Raw genomic sequence first — 13,471 nt, forward strand, 5'->3', positions numbered from 1 at the left:
TTAACCACTCTTTCACAATTTGAGCCCGATGAATCCTGCCATTGTCATGTTGAAATCTGCCCGTGCCATCAGGAAGGAAAGAACCCATTGATGGCATAACTTGATCATTCAGTCAACTGACCTCATTCTCTGGGCACATAACGTTGTTGAACCTAGACCTCAAATCCAATGGGAGGCTCTTACCTATTTGCTTAGTTGAATTCATGCTGTTGTTGACTGTTTTTGAACGGGCAGTGTATATAACTCTGCTTTATAATTGGGTTTCTCATTCGGTCTGCATGAGCTGGTTCAGAAATTGTTACAAAACCAAAATGATAGAACTATATATTTACATTAACATTTAGTCATTTAGTAGACGCTTTTATCCAAAGAGTATTACAGAGAGGTCAGGGAGCAATAAGCGACATGTCAAACAGGAGCAATCACACAATAGGTACTGATACAAATAAGCCAAAGATAATTTAGATAATATCTACAGTACACATGGATGTCCAGTTCACAGCATATCTTCAATACTGTAAGACAACAGAAGCCCTAGTTTAGGCACAACACGGTTAGCATATCTATAAATCTGGTCACCTACAGATAGTCATTCCACCACCAAACACACACACACACACACACAAACACACACACACACACACAGACACACACACACACACACACACTTCTCCCTCAAACATTTGCAAAACATAGTGATATGTAGATTCTCACAATTAGATAAAGCTGTTATTTTAAACTGGAAACAAAGAGTCAATGCCTAAACTAAAACAAAAGACAAATGCTAAAACTATTGTTAATCATACATACAGTGAGGGAAATAATTATTTGATCCCCTGATGATTTAAGTTTGCCTGCTTACAAAGAAATGAAGGGTCCATCATTTTCATGGTAGGTTTATTTAAACTGATAGAGACAGAATATCAACAACAAAAAATCAGGGGGAAATGTTATATAAAGGTTATAAATTGATTTTCATTTCAGTCAGTGAAATAAGAATTTGATCCCCAAGCAAAACATAACTTTGTACTTGGTTGAGAAACCCTTGTTGGCCAGCACAGAGGTCAGACATTTCTGATAGTTGGTCACCAGGTTTGAACATGTGTCAGGATATATTTGAGTCCACTCCTCTGTCAATCTAGATAAGATAAGATTCAACCGATTCGTCAGGTATGGTGACCCATACCCGAAATGTGACCTGTGCTTTTAACCCATCCAGTGATTAGTGAGCACACACACAGCAAGTGGTGAACACACGTACACCCGAAGCAGTGGGCAGCCATCACTGCAGCGCCCGGGGAGCATGTAGGGTTAGGTGCCTTGTTCAAGGGCACCACAATCGTTACCCGCCGGCCGTGAGGATCGAAGAGCCTATATAGAGCCTATTCATCCACTTTTTTATAACAATAAACATTAAAATAAGTGAAAATTGGCCCAACTTGCATCAGGAGTAGACTTTGAACTTGAGCTAGCGCATAAAGAGAGAGCGCATTTAGGCCACGCCCACACCGGGGAAACAATCCAACCCACTTTCTATTGCGGGAAAATGCATCCTTGTCATTTCTGATTTATAACAAAAAACATAACAATGCCTAAACTGCTGTGAGACAAGGTGCACAGAAAACAAGAGAAAGTCCAGTGAGCACGTCCCTCTTAACCTAGCGGGTCTAAGATATGCGAGGCTGTCTGGTGGTTCAAGTAAACATATTTTAAAGTGCAAACACTTGTCAGTATCGCACTCGTACAGACTCTTAATCTGATGGGTAGAATTAAATCCGTACAGAATGGTGAGCGATTTGACCAATCGGGTGAAAGGGGCGTGACAGCACCGCCCACATGTACGAATCCCATATTGAGTCCGAAATCCGTTTTTTAAACGACAAACGAAAAATGAAAAATCGGGGCGAAATCTAATTTTTCGTTTGTTGAACTAAACGAAAAATGAAAAAACGAGTCATCTTTCAGTTTCCATTAATTTATTTAATATAGGATATCAAATGAATAAAACGTACACGGAATCTGATCATTTGATAATTGCGTTCTATACAACAATCGGGAAAAGAAAAAAAGAGTCGTTATTTCGTTTTTCCGTTTTTCTGTATGCACAATTTATTTAAAAAAACGATGGGTTTCTTGTTATTTCATCTTAAAACGGGAAATCCAATAAATACATAAACCAAAACGAAATAACGACCCGAATTACTGTTTTTTCACTTTGGGGTAATTTCGCAAGGACTTCTGGGCGCGCAGGCTTTGCGCATGCGCGTTATGTGAGCATGGCATCACGCTCTTCACAAATGCGATCGATCAGTTATAATTTGCAATGTCTTTAGTTGTATATTCATGAAATGTTTATAAATAATGTGACAATCACGAGATGTTGGAAAAAGAGACCATACTCTCTGGGGAACACTGCAATATTATTATGGGCCGAAACAGGCTCTGGAATGTTACCTAAAAACAGAAGCCTAATGCAATCAATATCTGCATAAAGGAAATTATTCCCTAGATAGGCATATGACTGCAATCATTTGGCAGTTTACTAGGTTAATTTAGGTAAAACTGATGTAATGTAATAGTGCAAATGACACATAAAAACGTCACAGTTTCATCACAAACTGAACAATTTTGTGAATTACTCTATAGCAGAACTGTAGTTTTTGCTGGGGGAACCTAATGAATTCGGTTGAGTGACGTTACGGGGGGAGGGGCTGTTCGCGACACATAACTTAAAAATGTCAACCTTAATATATAGATTTACCCCTGCTGCTGCTAGCATGATGTGGCTAACTGTTAACCTAAAATGTCACATATAAAAGCAATAATGCTGACAATCTTCGACTGTATAAGCTCTGGAAAGTATTGTATGTGATTGTTAGGCATTGTCATATTATATTTTTGAGATATTTTCAACAGTCATGTCCTCCTCCCTCATTGTGACTCTTTTAACTGGAGTGAAAAGTACAAAGGAAGCATATGTAAATGCATCCATTTCGAGTTTCGCAGATTCTGATTGCATTAGGCTTCTGTTTTTAGGTAACATTCCAGAGCCTGTTTCGGCCCATAATAATATTGCAGTGTTCCCCAGAGAGTATGGTCTCTTTTTCCAACATCTCGTGATTGTCACATTATTTATAAACATTTCATGAATATACAGCTAAAGACATTGCAAATTATAACTGATCGATCGCATTTGTGAAGAGCGTGATGCCATGCTCACATAACGCGCATGCGCAAAGCCTGCGCGCCCAGAAGTCCTTGCGAAATTACCCCAAAGTGAAAAAACAGTAATTCGGGTCGTTATTTCGTTTTGTTTTTTGTATTTATTGGATTTCCCGTTTTAAGATGAAATAACAGGAAAGCCATCGTTTTTTTAAATAAATTGTGCATACAGAAAAACGGAAAAACGAAATAACGACTCTTTTTTTCTTTTCCCGATTGTTGTATTGAACGGAATTATCAAATGATCCATAAATTGTCCGTGTACGTTTTATTCATTTGATATCCTATTTGAAATTAATTATAGGAAACTGAAAGATGACTCGTTTTTTGTTTTTTCGTTTAGTTCAACAAACGAAAAATTACATTTCGGCCCGATTTTTCATTTTCGTTTGCCGTTTAAAAAACGGATTTTGGACTCAATATGGGATTCGTATATGTGGGCGTTGCATTAACGCCCCTTTCTCCCGATTGGTCAAATCGCTCACCATTCTGTACGGATTTAATTCTACCCATCAGATTAAGAGTCTGTACGAGTGCGATACTGACAAGTGTTTGCACTTTAAAATATGTTTACTTGAACCACCAGACAGCCTCGCATATCTTAGACGCGCTAGGTTAAGAGGGACGTGCTCACTGGACTTTCTCTTGTTTACTGTGCACCCGTCACACAGTAGTTTTAGGCATTGTTATGTTTTTTTTGTTATAAATCAGAAATGTCAAGGTGGTATTTTCCCGCAATAGAAAGTCTGTTGGATTGTTCCCCGGTGTGGGCGTGGCCTAATGCGCTCTCTCTTAATGCGCTATAAGTTCAAAGTCTACTCCTGATCCAAGTTTGGCCAAGTTTCACTTATATTAATGTTTATTGTTATAAAACAATTTGATGAATAGGCTCTATATCACGAACTTCGATACAGATCATTTAGAATTACAATGTAATTCCATGTTGACCATAATTCTTAATTCTGTCCACAAGAGGAGGTGTCAGTCTCTTTCAATCTACTTGATCCACTCTCCGTACAGATAAAGTAACAAATATATCTATGCATTTAATCTGTACTGCCATGAATATGTCGTAGCTGTATGTCTGAGAATAAACATCACACATAAGGAACATCAATGAATCTGCACAGTTGGGAGCCTGCATGCAGATGTGTATGTCAGTTTGTAAAACACAAAATTTAATTCTGCAAAAACGTTTATTTTATTCTCACAACATCACATGGAACCAAACGAAATGTGACCTGAAATGTTTTAGAAATTTGAGTCAATTTATCACAAATAATTTTCTTTCAACAGCAACAATTTTATAGTGCAAGTTTATGAACATTGCTGAACTTAAAACAGCATTGTGTAATGATGATTGTGAACATTCTTTAAGGAGAAATAGTTCATGTCATCTATAAAAACATGTGAAGGGGTGGATTCCTTAGCTCCAACTAGATATCTTCAATTACATCCTTTGGTGTAGTTATTATAAATAAATAAATTATTGATCAGTTACAGTATATTCCAATAATAAATAATTCAATCAATATTCTTCTGCCCAATAATTATTGTGATCTGAGTAAATTATATGTCCAGTATGCATGTATGTTTGTACAGTGAGGGAAATAATTATTTGATCCCAACACTGATTTTGTAAGTTTGCCTGCTCACAAATAAATGCAGCATCTATAATGTTTAGGTTTATTTTAACTGATAGAACCTGAAAATCAACCAAAATATCAGTGGAAATAAAGGTTATGAATTGATTTGCATTTCAGTCAGTGAAAAAAGTATTTGATCCCCTTCCAACAAGCAAGAATTCTGTCCCCAAAGATTGGTAATGTGCCTACATGGCCCACAGATTAGTCCTGTCACTTTAAGACAGTACTCCTAAATCATCTTGTTATGTATATATATATATAAAAGATGCCTGCCAACAGAATCTGTATCTCCCATTTCAACCTCTCCACCACTATGGTCAACCAAAGAGTGGCTTAAGGAGACGAACATTAAATGTCATAGCCAGTCTCTAGACCCTAGTCCTATAGAAAATCTGTGAAGGAGGCTAAAACTCCAATTTACTGAGCGGCAGCCAAGAAACCTTAAAGATTGACAGAGGAGTGGACTCAAATATATCCTGACACATGTGCAAACCTGGTGACCAACTATCAGAAATGTCTGACCTCTGTGCTGGCCAACAAGGGTTTCTCAACAAAGAACAAAGTTATGTTTTGCTTGGGGATCAAATTCTTATTTCACTGACTGAAATGCAAATCAATTTATAACCTTTATATAACATTTCCCCAGATTTTTTGTTGTTGATATTCTGTCTCTATCAGTTAAAATACACCTACCATAAAAATGATGGACCCTTCATTTCTTTGTAAGCAGGCAAACTTAAATCATCAGGGGATCAAATAATTATTTCCCTCACTGTATGTATGATTAACAATAGTTTTAGCATTTGTCTTTTGTTTTAGTTTTTAGTTTAGACATTGACTCTTTGTTACCAGTATAAAATAACAGCTTTAGGTTGTGAGAATGTACATATCACTATGTTTTGGAAATGTTTGAGATTAAGCTTGAGGGTGCAGTGTGTGTGTGTGTTTGTGTGTGTGTGTGTGTGTGTTTGGTGGTGGAATGACTATCTGTAGGTGACCAGATTTATAGATATGCTAACCGTGTTGTGCCTAAACTAGGGCTTCTGTTGTCTTACAGTATTGAAGATATGCTGTGAACTGGACATCCATGTGTACTGTAGATATTATCTAAATTATCTTTGGCTTATTTGTATCAGTAACTATTGTGTGATTGCTCCTGTTTGACATGTCGCTTATTGCTCCCTGAACTCTCTGTAAATCTCTTTCGATAAAAGCGTCTACTAAATGACTAAATGTTAATGTAAATATATATTTCTATCATTTTGGTTTTGTAACAATTTCTGAATAAGCTCATGCAGACCGAATGAGAAACTCATTTATAAAGCAGAGTTATATACACTGCCCGTTCAAAAACAGTCAACAACTGCATGGATTCAACTAAGAAAATAGGTAAGAGCCAGTGGTGTAGTCTACGTGATACGCAGGTATACGCCGTATACCCACTAGAAAAGATCAATAATTTCCGTATACCCACTTAAAAAAGCGCAAGGTTACGTAACAACATCGTTTGTGTTGTGCACTGACTTTTAGTGCAACCAGGAGATATGAAACCGAAGGAGATCATTAAAGGCACCATTTACACTATCAGTATTATCTTAGGCCTGTCCCCGAAGCTACTGGCGCTTGGTGCAGCTGCAGCAGGTGTTACACATAATGAGCCCGACGATGCTTTCCGCGTGGTCCCCACTCCTCGCGTTAGTGTTCCGGGGTCTCAATGTGCACACTGTTCGCCCGTGTATTATACTTTCTGCCTTTAACTCAACCCACTTTTAAAACCACTGCGTAGTCTTTAATAAAACAAGCACATTTGTTATCATTAACATAACTGTAAGTCATATTGTGACTGCTGGCCTATTAGATTGTATCTAACTAGCCAACTTCACAAACATTAGTTTGTGTGTTGAATCAATACATGAGGGAGAAAGGGAGAGATAACTTATACTACAATGTTTATAATTGTTTAAGATGATAAGAGATGAGAACTCCTTACAAGCCTTGTGAAAGTCAAGCTAGAGACACTGCCAGCAATCTATAGGTGCAACAGGTGCTTGATAAAACTGCACAAATGTTCATTGTTAATTATTATAGTTAAATATCAATGTCAATAATAGATGCAACTTACACACATAAAGTGTTTGAAAAATCTAGTTATTAGGGACGAGTATCAGAGTTTGATTTTAACCATTTTTTTAAATATGATTTACTGTAAGACTCTGACTTGGCCTTAGTCAAACTAAATCAAAATCCAAAGTTTATACTTTCACAAGATATTCTTTACATTATGTAGTTGCCCTGCTTAAAAAAACATAGAACCCTGTCCAAAACACAAGAGATGCAGATGGGAATCAATAGAAAAGGCATAAAATAAAAAAATATAAAGAAATGTGTTTCATAATGGTATTTAAATGGAAACCACTAGAATGTATGTAATACTATTTTTAGCAGGATGGGTTTGTGTAGAAATACTTAATAGCTTTATCCCGTGGATCACTAATGTGCATTGAAAATTGCCAGCTGATAAAACCTGTACTTTAGTGACTGTATACATAAATAAAACTCTTAACTGACTGATTTAAAACCAGCAAGTCCCCCAGCTGTCATTGGCTATTGAAATCTTGCTTGCAATAAATCTTTCTTGATTACATATAGAGGCATTCTCTATCCTTGCATTCGTGAGTGTGGTGGTGCTCATGGGTTGTCGACCTGGGACGGATGAGTAGGCTGGGGCGGAATCAGAGTATACTCACTACAAAAAACTAGACTACACCACTGGTAAGAGCCTCCCATTGGATTTGAGGTTTAGGTTCAACAACGTTATGTGCCCAGAGAATGTGGTCAGTTGACTGAATGACTCAAAGTTAGGCCATCAATGGGTTCTTTCCTTCCTGATGGCACGGGCATATTTCAACATGACAATGCCAGGATTAATCGGGCTCAAATTGTGAAAGAGTGGTTAAGGAAACATATTCATCATTTTCACTCATTGGCCACCACAGAGCCCACACCTTGACCCTATTGAGAATCTTTGGTATGTGCTGAAGAAGACTTTGCGTAGCGGGTAGACTCTCCCATCATCAATACAGTTTTAGTTTTATCGTTTAGATTTTGTAACAATTTCTGAATAAACAAAATGAAAAACCCATTAATTAAGCAGATTAGTTTTGTTGAGAAAAACAAGCACATCTAAATTTTCAGGTGAAAGTCGAGTCTGTACAGTATAGCCTATGTGTCGACAGAGACTCTTACATACAATCAGATACTCCAAACATGTATAATTTAATCCACAGAAACACAGGAAAAAGTGTATTATTTCTTAAATGCTTCATGTTTTTTTTGTATAATAAATTATGGATTATTTCAAACAACAAAACTAAACTACAATTTTAAAACAAATTAATATTAAAAAATTATTTTTATATAATCAAACTAATACTCTCTGGGCCTTTCTTGGATTTTTAGGCATTTTTACGAAATATCAGCAAGTCCATGTTTAGGTTTGAAGTGAACATGGAGGCCCCTGCTGTTTAAAAATGTATTTCCATTCAGTTCACACCTCAACTGATTTGAATCGTCACACATTATAATCGATTTTCAATCGGCTTACAGTGAATCGTTGGATCCCAATAAAATAACGTAACGAAAATAAAAGAATAGTATACACATCAGAATGATTTTCATTTCTGTCTCAATTTTTGCTTACAGATTCATCAGTCAATAGTCCTAGCAGGTGTAAAGCACTGATACCAAAGTGCACTTCTCGTTACACATTGTTTTATTGTCCTTTGGACATGGAAGTCTCATTTTCGCAAAAACAGACGTGACCCGTCCTGCTCTTTATATATATATATATAGTATGTCTACATAATAAAACTTTATCATTTAACCATAGATTAACAAGCACCTGTTTATTGTAGAATGAGACATTTATGTATATATGTGTGTTTGTTTATCATTTTAGGCCGGAAGAATACGTGTACAAGAAAAGGTTTTATTTAGTAAGGTATTTTCATTATTTTTCATTATTAGTGTAGATGTTCAGTAATGTATTTCAGCTATAATTATAATAAATACCTGTCCTTGACCCGAACCACCAGTAACCTTTACATTTTATTAATAGAATCCTACAGTTCACCTTGTGAAATACGTTAAAACGTGCATGTGACGAGTGCGCATCCGCGGCTGAGAGTGCATGTGTCTGACAGTGCATCTGGTCTGCAGACAGATGCTATTGACATATTCAGTATATATTTTGCTTGCAATATGCAATCAATACAACTATTTACAATTCAACATTTGGAGAGTACAACATAACCCAACTCAACATTTAATAACACACTCACTCACTTGTATTGAAATGCAGATGCAGAGAAATTAATTCATGCATTCATGACATCAAGACTAGATTACTGTAATGCACTTCTAGGTGGTTGCCCTGCGGGCCTATTACAAAAACTGCAACTGGTTCAAAACGCGGCAGCTCGAGTTCTTACACGTACAAAAAAGTATGAGCATATAACCCCGGTTCTGTCAACCTTGCACTGGTTACCTATAAAGCATCGCATTAACTTTAAGATCTTGCTTATTACCTATAAAGCCCTACATGGTCTAGCGCCGCAGTATTTGAATGAACTTCTATTGTATTACAGACCACCACGTACATTACGCTCTAAGGGGTCCTGTCAGTTGGTAATACCTAGAATTTCAAAATCAAGTGCAGGTGGTAGATCCTTTTCTTATCTAGCGCCTAAACTTTGGAATATTCTTCCCTGCACGGTCCGGGAGGCAGACACACTCTGTCAGTTTAAATCTAGACTAAAGACTCATCTTTTTAATCTTGCATACACTACACCTCCATAATATTAATCCTCAGAGGATTTAGGCTGCATTATTTAGATCAACCGGAACCAGGAACACATCCAACAACAAATGATGTACTTGTTGCATCAAAGAGTGCAGAACAGTACTCTACTCTCAGCCAGTCTTGTCTCTTTGTTCCAAGGTTACCGCAGGATGCAGTTCATGCCCAGACCTGATGGCAGAGCTGAGAATGGGAAGCGGTGACCTGACAAGTGCTAAGAGGATAGAGCTGGATAAAGGACGCGACAACTTTGTTTTTTTCTACAACATTTCAAATGCTATTAGATTGTTAATGATAATCTTTAATTTTTATATTTTTATTAAGCCTTGTTGTGCAAGCACTGATGAGCTTGTGCAGAGGCAGCAGCTTTTGCCAGAGGGGAACTGGAATCCCCTGGTTGGGCCTGGGTTCCCCTGAGGTTTTTTTTCTCGATGGGAGTTTTGGGTTCCTCACCACCGTTTGCATATTGTTTTGCACTATCTGCCTGGCCGGGGGGGCTGCTTTAGAATTCATACTTGTATTAAATGTGTCTCATGTACAGCTGCTTTGTAACAATGAAAATTGTAAAAAGCGCTATATAAATAAAGTTGAGTTGAGTTGAGTTGAAATTTTGAATGGTAATTCCCTGTGATATTCAGGCTGCTGATTGGACAATAATATTAAGACCTTTATACAGTCTATGATTAAGACCGGCAAAATAATCTCTTTTTTGGTGTGGCTGAAGGAGGGCGGTGCACTATCGCCCACTATGGGCCAGCCGCCCTGGTCATTGGTGTGAAGTGATGCTTTCATTTTGGAGGAGGCAAACAATTAGTTAACATTGTGACGAGGGGTAAACACAGACAAAACCTTTTACAGGGGCTGGGAAAGGGCCAGACAACACGACTGCCTAACAGTAATATCTAAAAAAAGAATATTAAATAAACATCATAGCCCGGTCGACATAACAGTAACTGTTCATTAATGATTCATTAGTACTAATAGTAGAGTTTGTTTCACCACGTTTTGCCAGTTTTGCTCATGTGTGCGAAATCTGAGTGTTCCTGCTCTACAACATTGCTATACAACACACACTGATCTACATTAAAACCTGTACATCAGTTTTGAATTACAGATGAGCTCGAAAAAGAGACGATGAGTCATGCAAAAGATCAAAATAAGATGCCGCTTAACACAAAAACAACACCTTGAAATAATTTGAATGTTCTTTAAGCCTTGAGGTACTCAAAGTAAATTCTGCACAGAGACAAATTTGGGTATCCAAAACATATCAATGGAGATGAGCACAGCAGGCTCTTCAAAACAACACTGGAAAGTTTTAGAGTTTCATTCAACATAATTATTGACCTAAACTGGGTTACAAGAACCAGTTGGTCCTATTATGAGGTACAGTAAATTATGTCCAACAATCAAAACAAATAAAACCCCTTATGTCTTCTAACAATTATGTTTTGCGTGGGACATTTAGTATCAGATGTTTATTCTCCTTTAGCCACTGAAATATAAGAAGCAGAATTCACAATATCTTACTATTGTCAGCTGCATCTGAATTCAAAGGCTCTGTCCTCAGCAAGTCGCTTTTGTCGTCCACTTATGTCATTGGGGTTTATTATTTCAGGTTTTATTTCAGAAAAGCAACTGATACATTTCAACGTAATAAAGAAACTTCAATGATTGTTTTGATCATTGAGGAGGAGAGACAGGTGAGCATGATGTAGATAGAAGGAGAGACAGATGAGCTGGACCTGTCTTTCTAGGACGGGCCTCAAATGGTTCAGGTCATGCTTAAAATCTCTTCACCATGGTAACAATGAGGGGGCCAGAGAATATTACAGTGTCTGACATCGTGCTTGCGAGCTCACACACCTCTTTAATATTATCTTTAGTGATCTCCGATTGACGGAGTCTAACATTATTTGTGCCGACATGAATAACAATCTTACTGAATTTACGATTAGCCTTAGCCAGCACATTTAAATTTGACTTGATGTCAGGCGCTCTGGCTCCCGGTAAACATTTGACTATGGTGGCTGGTGCCTCTATGTTAACGTTCCGGACAATAGAATCACCGATCACTAGGGCACTTACTCGATCCAGTATGCCAGAGACTCTCCCAAGTTTCGGGGCATCATCTCTCCCTCTGTCAGAGGCAGGGACAACTCCGTACTTCGGGTAGAGGTCACCACCCTTCTGGCAAAACAGGCATTGAGTTAGTCCCTTAAAACCAAGATGTTCAGTGGGTCACGACAAGCACTTCATCGTTCCCAAGAGACGGCAGGTTGCGCCCCATAGGTCTACGTACCCTGAACGAAAGAAGGTACTTTCAGCAGGTTTCTCAGTCGGTGCGTCACTGAGCGGGGCAAACCTGTTCGAGACTTTAATCGGAACGGTTGAGTGATGTTTTGTCCTGCGACTATGCCGTCTCACCGTCACAAAGTTTCCCAGCTGCAGGGGATTTTCAACCGGAACCGAGCTGTGTGCACTAACATTGTTCACATCCGAAGTGTTTTCTACAGTCCTAACACTCTTACTATCCTCAAATAAAGATGGGATGCGAGAATCTAATTGTAAGATCTTCTCCGTCAGCTTAACTACTTCCCTGCATTTATCACATGTAAAACCCTCACCGCTGACAGAGAAGGCTAAACTAAACATATGACATGAGGTTCAAGTAACAACAATAGGAATAGAAGCCATAACTCACCGGGTATGAAGTGCAATCCTAACTTACCAAGGTTGCTTGATGAGTCTTAGTATATACGCTTAAAAAGAGAAACAGTTAGCACACAAGACAAATATGGGGACATGATATTCCACAGTGTAGACAGAAGATAAGCTAAAACGCTAATACTATGCTAGCGGCGTTACGTTTCAATTAACATAGGTTAAGAATCGTCTTGGTTACGTATGTAACCTCAGTTCCCTGATGGAGGGAACGAGAAGTTGTGTCGAGAACGACAGATGGGGTTCGCCCTTGAGAACCAATAAACGCTGACTACTATAGAAAAGGCCAATGAAATTTGGGGAATGATCCGCCCCCGGATATCCGGTTCATTTACCTCTTGTTCTGAAGAGCCTGAGAGCCTCTCACCACTGCAGCAGAATACGATACGTGTTTGTGGCATAAGGGACACAACGTCTCGTTCTCTCCATCAGGGAACTGAGGTTACACATGTAACCAAGACGTTCCCTTTCTGTCGGTCTCTCGACGTTGTGTTGAGAACGACAGATGGGGTTACCTATGGAAAACGCCACATTGTGTATCGCGTCACAATCTCTAGCGAAGCGACGGTAACCGGCCTGGGCTTGTCAGCTCGAAGCTTTGTGAAACTGTAACCTTCCAGTGTGGTGGTCGGGGGGTCCCAGAGCTTTCTTGCGAAAGATGGGTACAGCCCTGACCGGTAACCTTTCACGAACGGGGTCTTAGCTCTCTACTGGCAAGAGGCCGTCTGGCTCGGGTTTACACCAGGTGAGCGCAACTCTTAATCAGAAAAGCGCTGCAGAGGCCACCTCCTACCCGTGGGGAGGAATATGGTGGATATAGGTATGGTCTCGTCCTTGGAGGAGAACGCATGGAACGTGCGGACTGAGTAGTTAACCGCGAGGTGGAGGCCCACCTGGGGAAGCTCATGGGTTACCATGTGTGGGAACCGTTGTCATGAGGATATATCAGACGGAACAGCCCAAGGGGGCGGGGGGTGTTACTGCGTCCGATTGCACTAGGTCCGGTTAGAGCTATCTGTGA

Source organism: Triplophysa dalaica, chromosome 7 (genome assembly GCF_015846415.1).
Source record: "Triplophysa dalaica isolate WHDGS20190420 chromosome 7, ASM1584641v1, whole genome shotgun sequence".
NCBI lineage: Eukaryota > Metazoa > Chordata > Actinopteri > Cypriniformes > Nemacheilidae > Triplophysa > Triplophysa dalaica.